This window comes from Melanaphis sacchari, unplaced genomic scaffold (assembly GCF_002803265.2).
Source record: "Melanaphis sacchari strain LSU unplaced genomic scaffold, SCAv2.0 Contig43_pilon_pilon, whole genome shotgun sequence".
In the NCBI taxonomy this organism is placed as follows: domain Eukaryota; kingdom Metazoa; phylum Arthropoda; class Insecta; order Hemiptera; family Aphididae; genus Melanaphis; species Melanaphis sacchari.
Window position 1 is genome coordinate 1,538,114 of NW_020271284.1, and position 18,737 is coordinate 1,556,850.

General features: G+C 22.7%; 1 protein-coding gene across 1 annotated transcript in view; it reads right to left on the reverse strand.

Moving 5' to 3' along the window:
- The window catches only part of LOC112597670 (Down syndrome cell adhesion molecule-like protein Dscam2), a 66,019-nt gene extending 48,952 nt beyond the window's left edge, over positions 1 to 17,067 (reverse strand). Inside the window, exon 1 of the mRNA XM_025343819.1 lies at positions 16,980 to 17,067. The gene's annotated coding sequence lies outside the window, so the exon portion shown is untranslated. The remainder of the gene's footprint in view (positions 1 to 16,979) is intronic.
- Positions 17,068 to 18,737: the final 1,670 nt, after the last annotated feature.

An 18,737-nucleotide genomic window follows, 5' to 3' on the forward strand; every position in this document is an offset into this window, starting at 1 on the left:
AATTTTCAATAGTTGAATAAACATTTTTTTATATATTTTTAATATTTCTTAACATGCCTTTACACAACATTAAATTAACGGTATTTTAGAGTTGCTATTTTTAAACCATTTTGTGGGACTAGCTATTTTAAAATCTTTTTGAATTAACTTCACATGTTGATCTTTCTATGGAATATGCTTTTGGTAATTTTGGTAATGGACTACAAAAGATTTCAAGCCCCATAGGACTTACATGTAATTTCTATTGCTATATATTTAACAATTTCAGTGTCAAAGGCAGTTAATCACATTATTTTGATTTGTCTTCAAACTAACTGTAACACTTAAAATCTTTTAGATGATTATTGTTGTCTTAAATTTTTAGATTAAAAATAAGAATACAAATCTTACATTATGTGTATATTTTATTAGATACATAAAATAAGTAACAATAATTTACCTTTATTCTTCAGAAAAAAAATGTCAATAGATTAAAGTGCATAACATAGAGAATTCTGATTTATTTTTGTACTATCTATAAATAAATATTTGGTTTTTGTTATTCCTCAAGTCGAATAGAATAGTTGCTGTTGCTAATTTTTTTTAGAATTAATTAAAAAAATAATCATGGACATAAATAATATATTTTATTGAAATAGTAGAAGGTTTTTTATTTAATAGTTCAACAAAATGGATGATTCAAATGTTTCCAAATAAACCCTATAGGTAACTAGTAGAACAATAAGTTTTATGTTTCAATATGTTTTATATAATAAGTTATTTACGTCTATGGTAAGAAATATAGGTTACCCCATTATTACATCATCATATGTGTATACACTAGTACACTGCGAATAAGGGTTTTATAGTATACGGATAGCGTTTAGTACTGTTGTGGTGCATACTATTGTGAATTACGAGAAAAAAAAGGATTACAAAAATTTTAACATAAAGAGTTTTTTTCGTTAGTTAAAGTAGTTAGCAAAAAAGAAAGATAAAACTAACTATTTAAATAATAATTCTATGTATGTACAAACGATTCAATTAGATTATGGTTTACACACGTGTTGGTTCGGTAGATCAACTTGTTTTTCATGAGGTTAACATAAGAAAACGGAAAAACTAGAAGCCAATACCATACATGAATATTTTATGATTCATTAAGCATGCACTCGCCCCTATTTATGTATTTCATAATGAGTTATTCAAATTATAATTCTTGACAATTTTAAATAAACTTAGTCAATGTACGCAATCAATGTGTGATAAAATGAAAACAAAATTCTTAGAAATGACTATATTAACTTCTGTTTTTAAATGCGAACCTCTCTTTTCTACTAAAAATTACAGATTGGATAATTTATTTTCTAAAAATTATGTAATACTTTATTCAACATTTTATACTTAATTCAACATTTTAACGAGTAATTTTTCAGTTATCAAATTCTTTATTTTTAATACAATAGCCTTTAAAAATAGTTTTATCAAAATATATAAAATGTCAGCTTTTATTGTATATGGGATATTTTTTTATAAATTATAAATATTTATATAATAATACTACTGAAATTTTCAGTAAGTTATATGCTCCATAACTTCTTAACTCATTTTCATGGGTATATTATCCTTATTACACAAAGTTAAATAACTCAAATAAAACTCGTTCAAAATTTCATTAAACGCATAAACATTTAAAAAAAAATTACTTATTAAATAATTAACACTTTGAAAGAAGGTTGTTATTTTAAAAACAAAAGTTTGTATTACCACTGCAGTACACTTCTTGAATAGTACCTATGAAAAATCTCAAGAATTTGAACATATTGTCTTTGCATGTATATTTAAACATTTTTAAAATCATATTTTAAGCAACTGCATTGTTGAAGAAAAAAAATTACATGTTTAGTCAATTACTCTACACATATTTATTTTTATACATATAAAAGTTTATGCGGTGCAGCTATACATAACAATGTCAATACAAGATGATGTATGCGGTCTGCGTATTTTCATTTGTCTCTCTGTTTATGCGGCGTCCCGTCAAATTGATTTTAGCCGCGTATGTATATTGTATACGTACACTGCAGTGGCTGCCCGGCAGGAGGATAATAGGTGACACCACATAGGAAGGGGTGTTGATGGACTGACGTATAAAGGGTGGTTGGGTAGTGGGTTGGAGAGAGAGAATTCGCACGCGCGCACAAACAAATGCCCGCGGACTAACAATACGCGTGTGTATTGGCGAGCGCTCTTATATTATCATTGTATACTGGAGAGGACAGCGCGTACAAGAATTACAGAAATTAATTAAGGGAGGATACCCCTTTTGCCAGTCCACCACCCTAACCTACTCGATGAATAAATAATACGCGTATAATGTAATAATAATAATAATAATAATAATATGCACGACGACCTTTCATTCACTGATTAATTATTATTATATTTTATAGTTCGATTGTTTAACCAAAAATTTTACCATTTATACTTTATATTATTATCTACTACATTATTATTATTCCATCTTTGAACAAAATGCCAACCAACAATATAATATTATGTACATTTCACCATATAAATGTTGTTTAAGTGTCAAAAAGGTAGGAATGTACAGAGCGGCTGTTGCCCGTGCCGCAGAGTTATTAGTTACTATACTTTACTTAAAGACTCATCGAGATATTTCCAATTGGCATGTTAACGATGTTGTTATAGATAATTACTTTTATTACTTGTCAGGTATGTAGTCTAAATTTTTAATTTTAAAAAACGCACCTACAGAGGACTGTCAACAGTAACTTTAAAGGAAGAACACAATTAGTTACAAAATTTAACATAAACGATGTTTTGTTAAGGTTTATAACGTACCTATCCATTTTTTAAAAAATAGTGCATAACAGATTATTCTGTAATTTTTTATAGAATAAATAAAAAAAGTATTTTTTGATACAATAAATACTAATAAAATCAATTTAGATAAAATTTTAAATTATAATTTCTTTTGGTTTTAAAACAAATATTTTATCTTTAAAATTGCACCAATCAATATATTTTTTGTGAATATTGTCAGTATAACTTTGCAACAACCAACAACTTCTATAGTGGGGAACTGCCTGTAAATTAGTTAAAATTAATATTTTAATGTAATTACATTTTTTAATTTTCTTAAAATTTCATTAAAACTTTTTGTATAAAATAATTAAGAAACCATGGAAAAACACTAAATCGAATTCTTATGAATACTATTACCTTTTGAAATTTACGTGTACGAATTTAGAATTAAACTAACACACTTCCTATTTTCATACCTATTAATTAACCTAACCTAAGCGATAAACGATTCAAAAGAGTAGTTAAAAAATGTAAATAATATCGTGATATTGATAATATGTTAGTATAGACACTCGATATTTTTTCACTAGACAACGACTATTATTATACATTATTAACTATGCAATAACAATCGTTAATTATTAAAGATTTACTAATTGTAAAAATAAAATAAAGTATCTTATCTTATTTTAGATTCTGAACAGAGAGATGAATGTATTGATTTTATAATGATGTGTGTATATTTTCTGTCTATAAACATTTTTGAGAGAAGGAAAAACGCTTTGATTTTCAAAAACGAAAGTGGTTTCTGGTAGAAAATTGGATTTAGTCGATACTTTTGTAAAGGGGTTGAAAGTGAAAAATTCTTAAAAGTAAATTTTATTTTTGGGAAAAACAAAAAAAAATTACGAAAATTGACAAATTATTATGTAGTTGAAAATGTACTAAAAGTTTTTTTTTTAAATACATACCTAAGATTTGAAAATTGAATACAAGAACTTTTGTAAACTTTTTAGCTTAAATATAAAAAAATTCTGCCGGAAAGCTAAATTAATTTTGTTTGAATATTTCAAGTTTAAATTTTTACGAAATTCGATATTCATCCGTAAAGTAATTGTTTTTCTTCAAATACTTTTTCAAATTTTATTGTGTTTCAAAAAATAAGTAAATAACAGTAGATACATGAAATTTTTAATAAACGTTTATATTATTATTTTCATTATATAATAATATTTAAAATTTTTTTTTAATTTTATTGTTAATAAAAACTATTTTCCATGTCAAAATTGTTGAAGATTTAATACAAGAAGCCTCATATTTTATTTATATTTCATATTTTATTTTTATTTTAACCTCATATTTCATACTGAAACCATTAAGTCTAATAAATATAAAAAGGCAATTATTTTTTATTAAAATTTAAGTTTAAATTTGAACTAAATTACTTATTTAAACGATAAATAATTATATATTATTTCATATTATAAAAACATTATTCATGAGAACTTTTACGTAAATTATTATAAATTTTATTATATGCAATTACATTTTTGATTTCTTTTAAGCTATTATTATCTATTTATACTATTAATTTATTTTTACTGCTTTACGGAATTTACAGAAAAGTGTTATTACATTTTAAATCATATAATATAATACGAATATATATTGTATAATAACAATTAAATTCTAATAATATAACAAATGCAATATTTTCAAAAACATTGTATCAATCTACTGTAATACTGAAATTAAAATAAATAAACTTAAATAGCTATATCAAGAAATATATCTCAATATATTATATATTTAGTAATATAGGCTGACAGAACATCTCCGCTCAAAATAGTTTTTCCTATACAATGATGTATCATCGAATTCAAATTTAACACATCCATAATAGTGACCCCCTTGACGCCTAATATACAAAAGAATGATACCCTCTTGCCTACCTTTTTTCAATGATTATATAGTATTTGTGTTGGTAAAAACAACATAATTTTGCTTTCGCACAAATAAAGTAGGTAGGTATTGTTAACTAGATCGTGTGAAGATTTAGTATCTAAAATATCTGTTCATAGTTTTTGAGATTATTTATCGCGTGAAGCATCGTTATCACATAGAATATATAAAAAAATATACAATAAACAATAATAATAGTGTACTGATGGTGCCATTTATAAATTAGCTTAAAACTATATTTAAATACAATTAAACTCTTTAAATGATAATTTTTTGTGATATTTCTTTATATTTCCATATATAAAATATATTTTAAATGCAAATGTATAATGTGAACGTAAGACAATGTTAAATATTGTATTGTAAAAATGAACCATAAATCATAACATACAATAATATAATTTTTTTTTAAATGTTTTGTTTTTATTTATATTTAAGCAAAAATAAAATAAAAACCATCGATGTCAAAGTCTTAACAGCAAATATTAAAAATTACACTTAAATATAAAATAGTTTATTTTTCCTTTAATAATGAATTTATTCAAACTTAAATTTTTAAATAAACTTAACTCAATAACGATAATGATTAACTTCAATCCGAATATAAATATTTTTTAACTTTTGTATTCTTTTATACTCAAAATAAAAATCAAGATTTGAGTTTTACTGATAAAATTTCATTTTAAGTTTCTAACCTTTTTGTTATCATAAAAATATTCATATACATAAATTTAACAATTCATAACGTGTATAATTATAATTCATTACTGAAAATTATACCTACTGACAATTCAATACATTTTGTGGTTTATTAAATTTCAGGTGAGCTTGTATTGTTAGTAGTACTTATTGACGTATCGTTATTTTTATTAGTACTCGAAATATTCATTTATTTTCTATAGATTTAGTAAAATAATTATACACCATAAATTACACACAAATATAAATAATTATTAATTATTTTGTTAAAAAATAAAAAAAGTTTACAATTATAAAAATTAAGTTTAAAATATCCAGATTTGAACTATGGTTAGTTTTTAATAAATATATTTTTCTATAAATATTTAATATATATATTTTAAATATATTTCATTTTCATATTGTAATATGTTTAAAGTCATTAGAGGTAAAAAATTAATTTGATATTTTATATTCAGTTCTACATTATACATAAAAATTGTTACAGTCAATAGATTAAACAATATAATAAAAAATAAATGTTAACATTTGTTTTAAAAAAAAAAAATATTTAGAATTTAAATAGTTTATATTTAACAGGAAATCTTTGTTTTTTTTTTTAAACAAAAATAAAATGTGGAAATTAGTTTTTTAGGATAAATCACCATTTATAAATGCATTATAAATTATATTTAATAATAAATATAAAATATATTCATAAATATACTAATATAATATTAATTATTTATATATTTTATGTAATATAATTATAGTTAGGTATGGTTAAATAATCAATATTTTTTAATAATTAGGTACACTTAGCTATTTTTAAAAAAAAATCAACATAATTTTTATATAGTTATTTACTTATTAATATATATTATGTAGACCTTTTATTCAGTGAGTTAAAACCAAAAGTATATTCTTAAAGTGACAGTCGTATTGTATAGGTATAGAATGTCATATTTGTTGATAATTGATAGGATCAAAGGGATAAAAACTAATATTATTTTTATGTTAAAACCACTTATATTTGTAAAAATAATTTTAATACTAATATTTGCTTATCGTTTAATTAACACTTGATAACTTTCTACTGTTTTAATAAATCACAATTTAATTTTTGTAAACTATTTATAGAAGAAAATATCTTATAATTCCAATAATAATTAGTTTTAAAAATTCATTCAGTGTTTTTTAATCTTTCTGTGAATTATGCAAAAGATAAATTTAATTTAAAGATTGAATTTAATACGAAAATAAATTATAGGTACAAACTTAAAAGTTTAAATTAAGTTTTAATTTAAATAAAATTTATTTTCTCATATTATTTTTTGATTTTTATATAATATATTCTTGAAAGATACGAGTAAAAGTTATATCGCACAAAAAAAAGTTAAACTATATATAATATAATATCAATTTAAATCAAAAATTATTATTTTCGACCTTAAACCTTGGATGTGTACAAATGAGTTGTTTAATTGTTCGATATTTGTTTGTAAACATAGTACAATACAATTATTAAATAAAATTTTAAAAATATGCGCAAATGAGTTATTCATTTTTTTAGTTAAATTTTACATTTTTTAAACTATATTTATTTAAAATAAATTTATTTTGAGTTGTACTGTTTCTTAATTTGTACATATACAACATACCAACAATTATCTGTTCATATATCAACCATTTTTGACTGGTGAAACTAAGCCTATTCTATTGCAAATTAAAAAAAAAAAAAAATACGAAATATCTTTTTATAAATAATTGAAATAATACTATCAAAATATCAAATATATAATTATATAAATAATTGTGTAACTAAATTATTTTATTTGCCTGCAATATGTTATTGCTAAATTACATCTATACCTACACTACTAAAAAATAATATAATTTAAAGTACATACCTCGTATTTTTATTATTATTATTTTTTTTTTTTTTTTTTGATATAAAATGAAGTATTAAATGAGGTATATTATTATTAATAAACTATTAAATAGATTTCAAAATTTAAATATGAAACCGATGAAAAGAACTCTTCAGTATTCGCTGGATTATCAATTTTTTCAAAAAGCATCTTTATTAATTACTCAGAGGTTTATCACACAATGGCGGCGGGTATTATCACATCAGTTAATAAACCCGGTGAAGTGTTCATTATATATTATTAAATTAAATTTAAAACCTAGTTAATTGTATAATGTATATGCTGCATATCTACTGATTTATGTTATATGTGATTAGTACTAAATAGTTCTTTTTTGTATTAACGTAAAAATGATGAGATTAAAACGTATGCAAGTTATGTTAAAATTCTGAATAAATCTCTCTTTAACGTAAACTCAAGAAAATGTTATCAATTTTATTATAAATATAAAAAACATATTACACTTTTCTTCATAAAAACGTAAATATTATTAGATTAAAGATAGAATAAATTATAAAATTATTATCCTATAAACTTAACTCGTTTAAAATTAACTAGTTTAGTTTTTAATGCATAATAATGTACCTAGTTAATAATAAATATAAAATAAAATGTTTCGTTTAGTAAGCGGTAGTCAAATAAATGCATTTCGTATATGTAAACTTAATATTGAAGCGTAATTTTTCAAATAACTCTTCAAACCGTTTATATTATTAAAATAATAAAAATATTAAAAATGCTAATAACACCTGCATTCAAATATAAAAAATTCGTGTCAACACACTTTTAAATAAAGTTTTAGGAATATCTTTTCACTTTTGTCAAAAAATTTTGAAAAAACATTTTATAAAAACTTGTGTTTATTAAGTACTGAGTATTTAACATTATTTGAAATTTGATACTTGAATTTTTTAGTTATTTATTCTTAATAATTAATAACTAATAATGTGTCTACTCAGGACATCACAAAAAAAAAAATAAGCTATGTGCATTATTTAAAATATTTTTTGGCAACTGCATTTTAATATAATCATTTATATAATAGTATAATACCTATAGGTACTTGGATTAGTAGTTTTACAATAATTTACAACTATGTTTCCAAAATATTTTTTAAATATTTAAATAGGTATGATTTTTTAGAAAAACATCAAATTTAAAAAATATCCTTTAAATACTCAGATATACTATGTATAACTTTAAACATTGGTTACTATTATTTTTTTATTTTTTTCGTTAATGATTTTTATTTATAATCAGAATAAAGTATTAAGACGTACTATAGTTTATAAAACTGTTAATATTCTTTCATTACTATTATCGTGTTTTATTTTTTGCAGTTGTCTGATAATTAAACTTAAACTGTATTCATAAAACTGCATGTAATATATTATTAATTATTTATAGATACATTTATAGAACATTTTTTAATTTAAAAAGCATTTTCTTCTGTAGACTAGACCCTTTTTAAATATTCTAGATTAGTAAGCAGAAAAATATTCCTGATATATATATATATATATATATATAAATATTTTTATATTTAAGATGTGATTTTTGTTTAAATTCTTTTAGAAGATTAAATCATTTTAAATATCCACTTTTTTTTTATAACTATTATTATTATTTTTATTATTATTAATCTTTTTTGATATACCATATTTATTTACTTTTTTTTTTTTATGGTCAATGCTACAAAAATAATGCGTTTTAAATAACTATGACATGTTTGTAATATATATATATATATACAATATATTATAATATCGTAGCATTATATTTGTGTAGTTTAAAAACTAATTGCGTGGTATTTTTAGAAGAATGTTTATTTTTTTTTTTTATACGATTAGTATATTTACATTTATTAATGCGTTTCAAAAATATAATATAATAATATTAACCAAATTTACTGTTGTGGGGCGGTTAGATGTATATTACTATTATATGTATTATTGACGAAAATCCTTGCGAATCTATCACTCACGGCCACTTATCTGCGGGAAACCATCGCTGCCGCCACTATATTATCATCATCATTATTATAGGTACGTTGGGCCCATTTACTATAGATTCTGCCAAATGGACCGTTGAAATTTAAAGTTCAGGCTTTTAATGTCCTGTTTACTTTACAGTCCATTACTTCGTTCAGCGGCTCGGCAGACGAGGAAAACTAAAACTCGGTCGGGCTCGCGGCGTACACGTACACCTTTCCCGAGCACACGCATACATACAACATCCGCACACACATACATACACATACGCAATACTGACCAACGACGAGTCGAAAACCTAAACCCTAGTAAGTATGGGGCTGACAGAGGAAGGGTGTGTAATGTGCGCACAACGACCTAGAGTAGTTTTTAATCATTACAAAGTTCCCACCGTGAACGAAAGAACCATTATTGTAATGTTTTTTTTTTCTTCGACTACTCCATCTATCGTCTCCTCCTAGTTGGTACAGTGCTTTTTCTTTGTCCGTCACCAACCGGAATAGATTAACGGGTTCGATAATTAACGTTATACTATACATATAGCTGCACGGCGGCGATTACCGCAAACCGATAAGATATACTTAACGCGTAGAAGGCACCTATATACGTGTAAAGTGGCTGCGTTTGGAAGTTGAAAAATATGTGGCAAAGGGTGATGGATGAAGGGCTTGGCGAGACGACTTGCGATGGAGAGCACCGACAACAAACGGTCGTAGATATTGCGGAGGGGAAATGTTTGGTTTACATTCATACCAAATGAGCTTTGCGATCAGATAACCTCGCCCGCCGCCGGACACATGGCTTCCCATCAGTATACCATTATTATAGTGCTTGATACACATTTCAAACCTTATACTAACTTCATACCTTGTATAGAATAAATATTTATATGTATACGTAGCTAGGTTGTAGATACGTTTATACATGTCATCGTCAATGTTGTCGTTATTGTTTTTTTTCGTTTTTAATACCCACCTATCGGATATAGATAAACTATTTATAATTGAAACCTTTTTGCGGTTTTGTGTTTAAAGTTTTTTATACGCGAGTGTATGCGTATATGTGTAACGAAACGCGAGAGTTGTAGAGTGGAATTAACCCGGAATACATTTACCACGGCGGGTCTAAAAATCGAGATATACTTTTCATGATTGAAAGTATACATAGTAACGTGATATCCTTCAAAAAAAAAAGTGATTCCACGTCACACTATAAGGGTTAAAGAGTTACTAGTAAAATAGTATATACGTACATTATACGTTTGTTTTGATATCACAAAATCGAATAATTTATAGTAGACATAAATATTTGTGCTCGGTGATCGTAATTAATTATCAGTTCACAAAATGCTATTGTATTTTTAATCGTTTTTAAATTACTATTATTATTATTATTACTTTTTACACAAAATAATTCATAAACACATTAAGAAAAAATATTTTTGAAATTAAAAATACAGTACAATTGTAATGATGATCATTTATATTTATATAATATACATTATACATATACATATATATATTATATATATATATATATTTTTTTTTTTAACTATATTTTAATTATACTTTAAATTTTATAATATGTATCTTTTAATGAATTAAATTAAAAATATGCTAAAATTAATGTAATCAGCATTTTAAGTGAATATAAATAACTTTCAGTTGACTATTTTAGGTTCATATATTATGTATATTTTAAAATATTCAATAATTTATTCAAAATATTTTATTGTATAAAAAATAATAATTTATCTTTCTTATTTTCAATTATACATATTTTTAACAACTTTATATAAATATCAAAATGTATTTTATTTTAGTTTTCAACTTATATTTAATCTGTAAACGCAATGTGAAATTTCAAAAATATTGTAAATGTTGAAAGAAAATTCAAAACATAGCAGTTACGACAATCCCTAATTTGTTTTAGCTTCATTTTTTTATCAATAAACGCCATACAACTATTAAAAATAACAAATAACTATTAATACGGTTATAATTTTTAAATTACTGAATTGTGATGAGAAATAATTCAATTTATATTAATAATTATATTATATTAAATTAAAGGTAAATATTATGGTATGCAGATAAATTAAACTTTTAATCAATATGTTAATCATGAATTGTATACAATAATTATAAATAATGGAATTGAACTTTAATAATAACATATCGATTAATTTTGCCAACCCATTAATATACTCTTCATAAAAAAAGCTCTTGCAACCTTGATAATTATAGTGATTAAATCCTTTGTTATTAAAACAAAATATTATGTGATGTATAATATGTTTAATATACACCAACATTGTTTTTTAGATCATTGAAAATATAGTATTACACTGTAAAATAAATACGCTTACGCAGCCAAAGTATAACCAATTGAATTATTGAGAGATATTTATAACGATCCTGTTTTTGAGATAAAATATGTGATAAAATGATGAATTATATAATATTATAATATCATTTTTAATAAATTCACTGTATACGAAGTTTACTTACATTTAAAATATGTTTAAATTTATTAATTAAATAATTTTTTTTATAGTTATCGATTACATAGATTTAACCTTGTTTTAAATACTTTTATGTTAAATTATATTTTTATTTAATTTTAAATATTCAAAATATAGCTCAATTATATTGAATTATTGTAATACACGAAAAACTAAAATTTTACATTCCTGCACATAAATGTATAGACTTCATGCAATGATAGATTATTGATTATTTAATGAATACAATGTGCCAAAATAGTTTAAGTTTAAATATTAAAATATCAAATTTCCTAAATTTTGTACGTGGGGTCATATTATTTGAAAATAAAATCATTCCAATATTGTATATGTATTTACATACACACACATATATATATATTTAATTTAAACTTTATCTTTTGGCTAATACTGATTGGCTTTATTTTTTTTATTCTCGCAGTATAACATTTTATTTTTGAAAAATAATAATGCTCTAAGGAAGAATGAAATCCAATTACTCAACTCAAAAAACCGTAAAATCATATGATATTGTACTAGTAATACTTATATTCCTTTTGAGTTAGTTTGAGAAGTGAAGGCCGAGAGGTGAAGTATAATATTTAATGTAACAAGAATGCATGTAATATGATCTGTTCTGAAGTACCTACTTTTAACATCCGTCAAAATGAAAACATCGAAATTCGTCTCAAGAGAACAATTTACATATTCCTCCCCTTTGAGTTAAAGCGGTAAGTACCTTTAAATTTATACAAATAATTTATGAAATAAGTACATTATACTGTAGTAATTATATTTATTTGATAACTGGTATAAAATATAGTGTTTTAAGTTAATTACAAGCTTAGGAATTTAGTTATTTAGATAGGTACCATTTTAGTTTATTGGTTTAATTTAGATATAAATGTGTATTTAAAATTTAAATAATAGTAATAGTAATAATATCATATACGATTTTTATTTTACTTTGATATCTATGATAAAATCTTTATTTCTTTCAATTTGTGATAAAATTAATAGTTTACTTTAGTATTATAGTGAATATTAAATTCATAAGTTATAAAAAATGATCTAATAACTTGATTTTTAATATCTAATTATTATTTTTAACAAATAATATAGTTTAAATTTCAATTCAAATAATTTAAATAAAATATTCAAAAAGTACTTATATTAAACTTAGTATATTTTAGAATATAAATGTACGAGTATGATACGTATATTTTTAATTATGAAAACATTAAACGATGAAAAATAATTGTTCAAAATTAGTTGACGAACTCCAAAAATATTAAGGAGTTTTAATTTATAAGCAAGCATTTTTGTAATTATTTTTAAGCCAGATGGTTTTAAACAATTTAATAAGGAATATAATTTGACAAATACAATTTATTTATACGCTAAAACATGAGATGTTATTTCATTTACTCACTCCAAGTACAAGCTACGCTTATTATACGTAGTAGTATCATTTATGCTTATTTTTTTGCTTTTATTTATTGTTAAATATTATTTGACTAAGCAAATATTAATATGATTATTAATGTTTTTCAACTCAGTATAAATAAGTGTGCTAAATTTAAAATATTTATTTATATTAGAAGAAACAATATTTAATCCAAATTTATGACATACCGCGATGGTTTTATACTATAACTGTTAAATTATTTTATTTAAATAAAATGTACTTATGAGATATTTTAAGCCAGAAAATACATTCGTTTACAAATTAAAACTATAGAAACGATAAAATATAAAATTACTTACGAAAATAAATAAAAAATTAGTCTCGTTGTATAGGTAAATAATATTTTTGAAATTAAATATTTGTACATATTGCACAAACTTTTATGGAACTATAGTGTTTTCATTCCCAACGGAAGGCCAACATAGTGAATCGAAAGCAGTTACAGTATATGTGTGTGTGTGGGCTTAGACCTTTTCCGTGTCATACACATAATAATAAATGGTTTGAAAAACGATTGGGAAGCACACACATACTGATTACTCACACACGCGCACATAAATACTCATGCAGACATACACAACATTTTATTACACCATTAGCCAAGCTTCAAGGGATTATTTTAGATTTTATACAAAATCTGATTTCGCTTTTTTTTTTAAAACTCATTTATAAAAAAGTTTTTTTACAAGTCGTATTAATATATTCCTGCAATGACAGGAAATCTCGGAAACAAAATTTTATTTTTACTGGAATGTTAATATTATTGAAATTTATCCTTACAGATAATTATGTAGACTACAATTGCTAATAAAATATAATATTATATAATATGATTTTCTAGTCGAAAAATTAATATTATTCAATTACTGTATTGTAATAATTTTTTTAGATGGATAATGCAATAAAATAAATTATTTTTTTATTAGAATACTATTCTCTACAGGATATTAAAATAATAAAATTTAATGTACCTCTTATTTTGAAATAATTGTGTTTTTAGATACCTTGTGTATGATAATAATAATATTTTATAATATTATATATTTTAGTTGAACTGTATATTTAATACATTAAAATGAGTTAAAAATATATATATATTTTTTTAATGTAAACTTTACTTAAATTCAGCTGTAGCCTGTAATGTATTTGTCTTAAAAAAGACAAATATCTATGAAATAAATTATAATTGTTTTATTTATTTACGCTTAGAATAAAGCACGTAAGTATATTCAAATTTATATTCGTTTCAATAAAAAATGATCCATAAACAATTTATCATTCAAATAACTAGGTATATTAGGTAATCAAACATTAACCATAATCATATAAATATGTAAACCGTTCAATCTCATTGTATAAAAATGTTATACCATCAACATCAAAAGTAATAACCGTCGTTTAAAAAACGTCAAAAGTATTTTTTGAAGTATGTTGTTGTTTACTGATTCATGTTTCTATTATTATTATTATAAATATTTTTGAAATAACGTTAAAGTATGAACATTGGGAAACGTTGATCGATTATATTTTTTTTAAATATAAACCTTTATTATGTTGTATAGGTACTCGTAATATCTGTAAAAGATTTTCAACAAATTCTTAACAGTATAAAAGTTAACGTTAGGTTAATATACTACGAAATATAATTAGATTTTAATTTTATCAAGTAAATATACCATTTAATTTAAATATAGGTAGATTGAAATAGCTATAGAACGTATTATACGTATCATTAAAGTAAATTATATCTGTGAAAATCCAATGTTAATAAATAAAACACAAATTTACTAGAGCATTATAATTTTTATTAAACACAAAAAATGTGTATATTCACTAAACAGGTGTATATTTAATAGATCCGGAGCAAGTCCCATTCAAAAAAATTTAATAATTTATGTTCGATGCCCGGAGTTTTATGTCTATGGTAAACATTTATATGTATTACATTTTCTCGTAAGAGACTTTTGTATAATTTATTGGTATTAACCATCCACCTTAACATACAGAAAAGTATATGTACTTTTATTTTTTCTTGAATAAATGTTGTAGTGTACACATACTGGATTTAAAAGACCTAACATCACATTTTTGGTCTTGTAACTAAATTTTGTGTTAGATATAATATAATAATATTATCATGTTAGAAGTACCTATATGGCACACACAACAATATACTAGACAATATTATATTTTATTATTTAATACTATAAAATATTTATAATAAATTTATATATTATGATATTTATAGATTGTACTTTTCGATAAAAACTATTAAGTAGTAGATAGGTATTAGTATGAACGTATTGTGTTCATATTCCAAAGCGAAAATGTGTTCAATAGCAATACAAAAAAATAAAAGTTATTAAACAATAAAATATAATGGACTTTTTTTGAACAAAGTATTTTATTTAATACCTAGTTAGGTATTAGCTATATTTAGTTAACTATAAAATTAACATATTTAAATTATGTATTGAGTGTTATGATTAAAATTTTAAACATTTAATTTAAAATAATAGTATAATAATATTGATAACAAGTTTATATTAAATAAATAGTTTAATTTAAAATAAATTTATGTATAATTTTTAATTATATTGGTAATTTATTATTTTAATTCATATAGAAATATAATATTCTATACTTAAACAAGATTATAAAATTATTTTTTTTTGTATTTATTTTGATTATAACTTACTATTACATACATAATAAGATTTATTACATAATTTTTGGAAAACAAATATATAATATATTTATAATATGGGGTGATCACTAAGCATGTTCCTTTTTCTTTTATCACAATATCGTAATATAACAATTCATTTTGATTTTGATTTTTAAGTAAACAATAGACCGTATTCAAATACTTAGATTTATTTTACCATTTATGTGTATCTTGTGGTTTAAAAACATTTTTTTATTCAAATAAAAAATATTTATACATCGAAATTGAATTTAAATGAATAGTTTCTGAATTATTAAACTTTATTTTTAAAAATAATAGTTGTACTTAATATTGAATATACATAATAAACTATAAAACATACCTATTTAATATTTTGTTTTTTATTAACTATAATTGGTCAATTTTTAGAAATTATTAAATTTAAATAAATCAACAGGTATAAATTAATATAATTTTTAAATTTTATCGTAACTAAAGTTTAAAAAAATGTTAACTTTGAATTAATATAGATCGATATTTTGAAAAAAAAAATCAATTTTTAACAATTTACAATAAAAAAGGGTATTTTTATTTGAAAATAGCCTGTACTTGAAAAAAAGATTTTTGAGTCAACTTAAAAATGTATGAATTTAATGAAAAACCTAAGTAAGCTTGCTTAATAAATCATCATTGTGGTTATCGCTGCAGCGAACTTCTTGGAAATTATATTAAATGTACTATTATTATTAATGATTAATATAAAATAATAATTTAATGAGTAACCCACTTGACATAGCTACTCATTATATTATAAAATTATTATTATTTATTATGTTCTATAAAAAAAAATAAAAAAAAAAAAAAAAAATTTTCTCTAGTATAAGTATATTATTTTGTAATAACCATCATTTGAAATGATAATGGATTTGAGAATTAATAAAAATATAGTTCAAAAATGTATGAGACTTACGTGATTCAAGACGATTTTGGTAACTATCGTGTTTTTGCGCACTACCCTACCCCGGGCAGTTCGGGGGAGGTACTGACACGTTTGGGAGCCGGTTCGCGACTGCTTGCCGTCGTGCCGGCGAACGTGCTTTGATCCGCGGCGTACGCGCCACCATCAACGACGCCGCCGTTGCAGTAAAATTGCCCCGTTTTTCAACGAACCACCCCTTGCCGCCAAACCCCTAAAATGGTCTGTTGGAGTGTAATCTCATACCCACCAAACGTTCGTACATTACAAACTCTGACCGAAAATGTATTACGACATAAATAATTCAATTATTTATTTATATGTTTTACTATGGGTTCCAAATGATAATTTGTTTTAACTTACGTATATGCATACCCATCAATGAAAAATTAATTAATTAGACATTTCTATTCATTGTCATTGTTGATACTTATCGTAACTACTATTGAATATATTTTGAGTACATGAAAGTGTAATTATATTAAAATAATTTACTTTTAATTATTTTAGTAAAATATTTAAAATAAACACACGCCAACGCACTATTATACCACTCTGTACCTACGCAAGAACTAATCAAACTAATCAAATTTAAATATATTGTATCATACATTTTATTTTATAATCTGTTTGAAATGTTATAACATAGTTAAAACCAAGACTTGCAAACGTTATAATTATAACGTTATATTTGACAAAAAAACGATTGAAATTTGTAAACGTAATTATAACGGAAAACGATAAACATAAATAATTGAATAACACAAAACAAAACACAACGATTAACGAAATATATGATATATCATCAAACAAAACATAACGCAAAACGTTATAAATAGTATATCATTAAAAAAAAAAAATAATAATTTCAATTATTTAATTAATAAATTAAAAAATATAATAAAAATTTTAATTCTGAATAACGACAAACGCAAAATTTGTATAACGTTTTAATTGTAAATAACGTATAACAATTTTTTTTTTTTTCAAAAGCAAGCCCTGATTAAAACAATTAAACTAAAAGTGTAAAAGTATTTAGATTAAATAAAAATATTAACTTATAATGTATCAAGGTTAAAAAAAATGTTTATTATTGTTAATTAAGTAATTAACTGTAGAACATACACGCAGTAATATATAAGTTTTTATATTCAATTTTTTTTTTTTTTTTTGTTAAATAAAAAACATCCTCAAAAAAATAATTCTTTAGCAAAGTGATATTTATATAAGTTTCTTAAAAATTATAAAATAATAAAATATATTATAAAAATCATTTAAATAAAAATGTAATTTTTTATTAAATTTAGAGTGAGAAATATTGTACGTATTGATTATATAATGATATATTTTTTTTATACATTTTCTTATGAATACTTTTTTGGGTAAAATAATTACTTAAAAAGTTAGCGTCTATAATAAGATCAAAATCAAAACTTTAACAATAGTTTCTCTCAGCATATAAACAGTACTGTTTACAAAGTACTGAAAACTATAGTTTTAATAGTAATATTTTTGAAAATGTATCATCAAAATCATTTTATATTGTTACCATAACTTCTAAGTTCCAATTTTAATATCGCAACAACAAGTGTGTCGCACAGAGTATATAGTGAAACATAATGAGAAACCAACACGTTATAATATAGGATCTTTATCAAATTCGGTTTTCTTTATGCAAGTGTATTTAATTTTAAGTGCAAGCATTCGATTCATTTTCCAAAAATGTTCAATTATTTAGCCGTGTATTTTTAT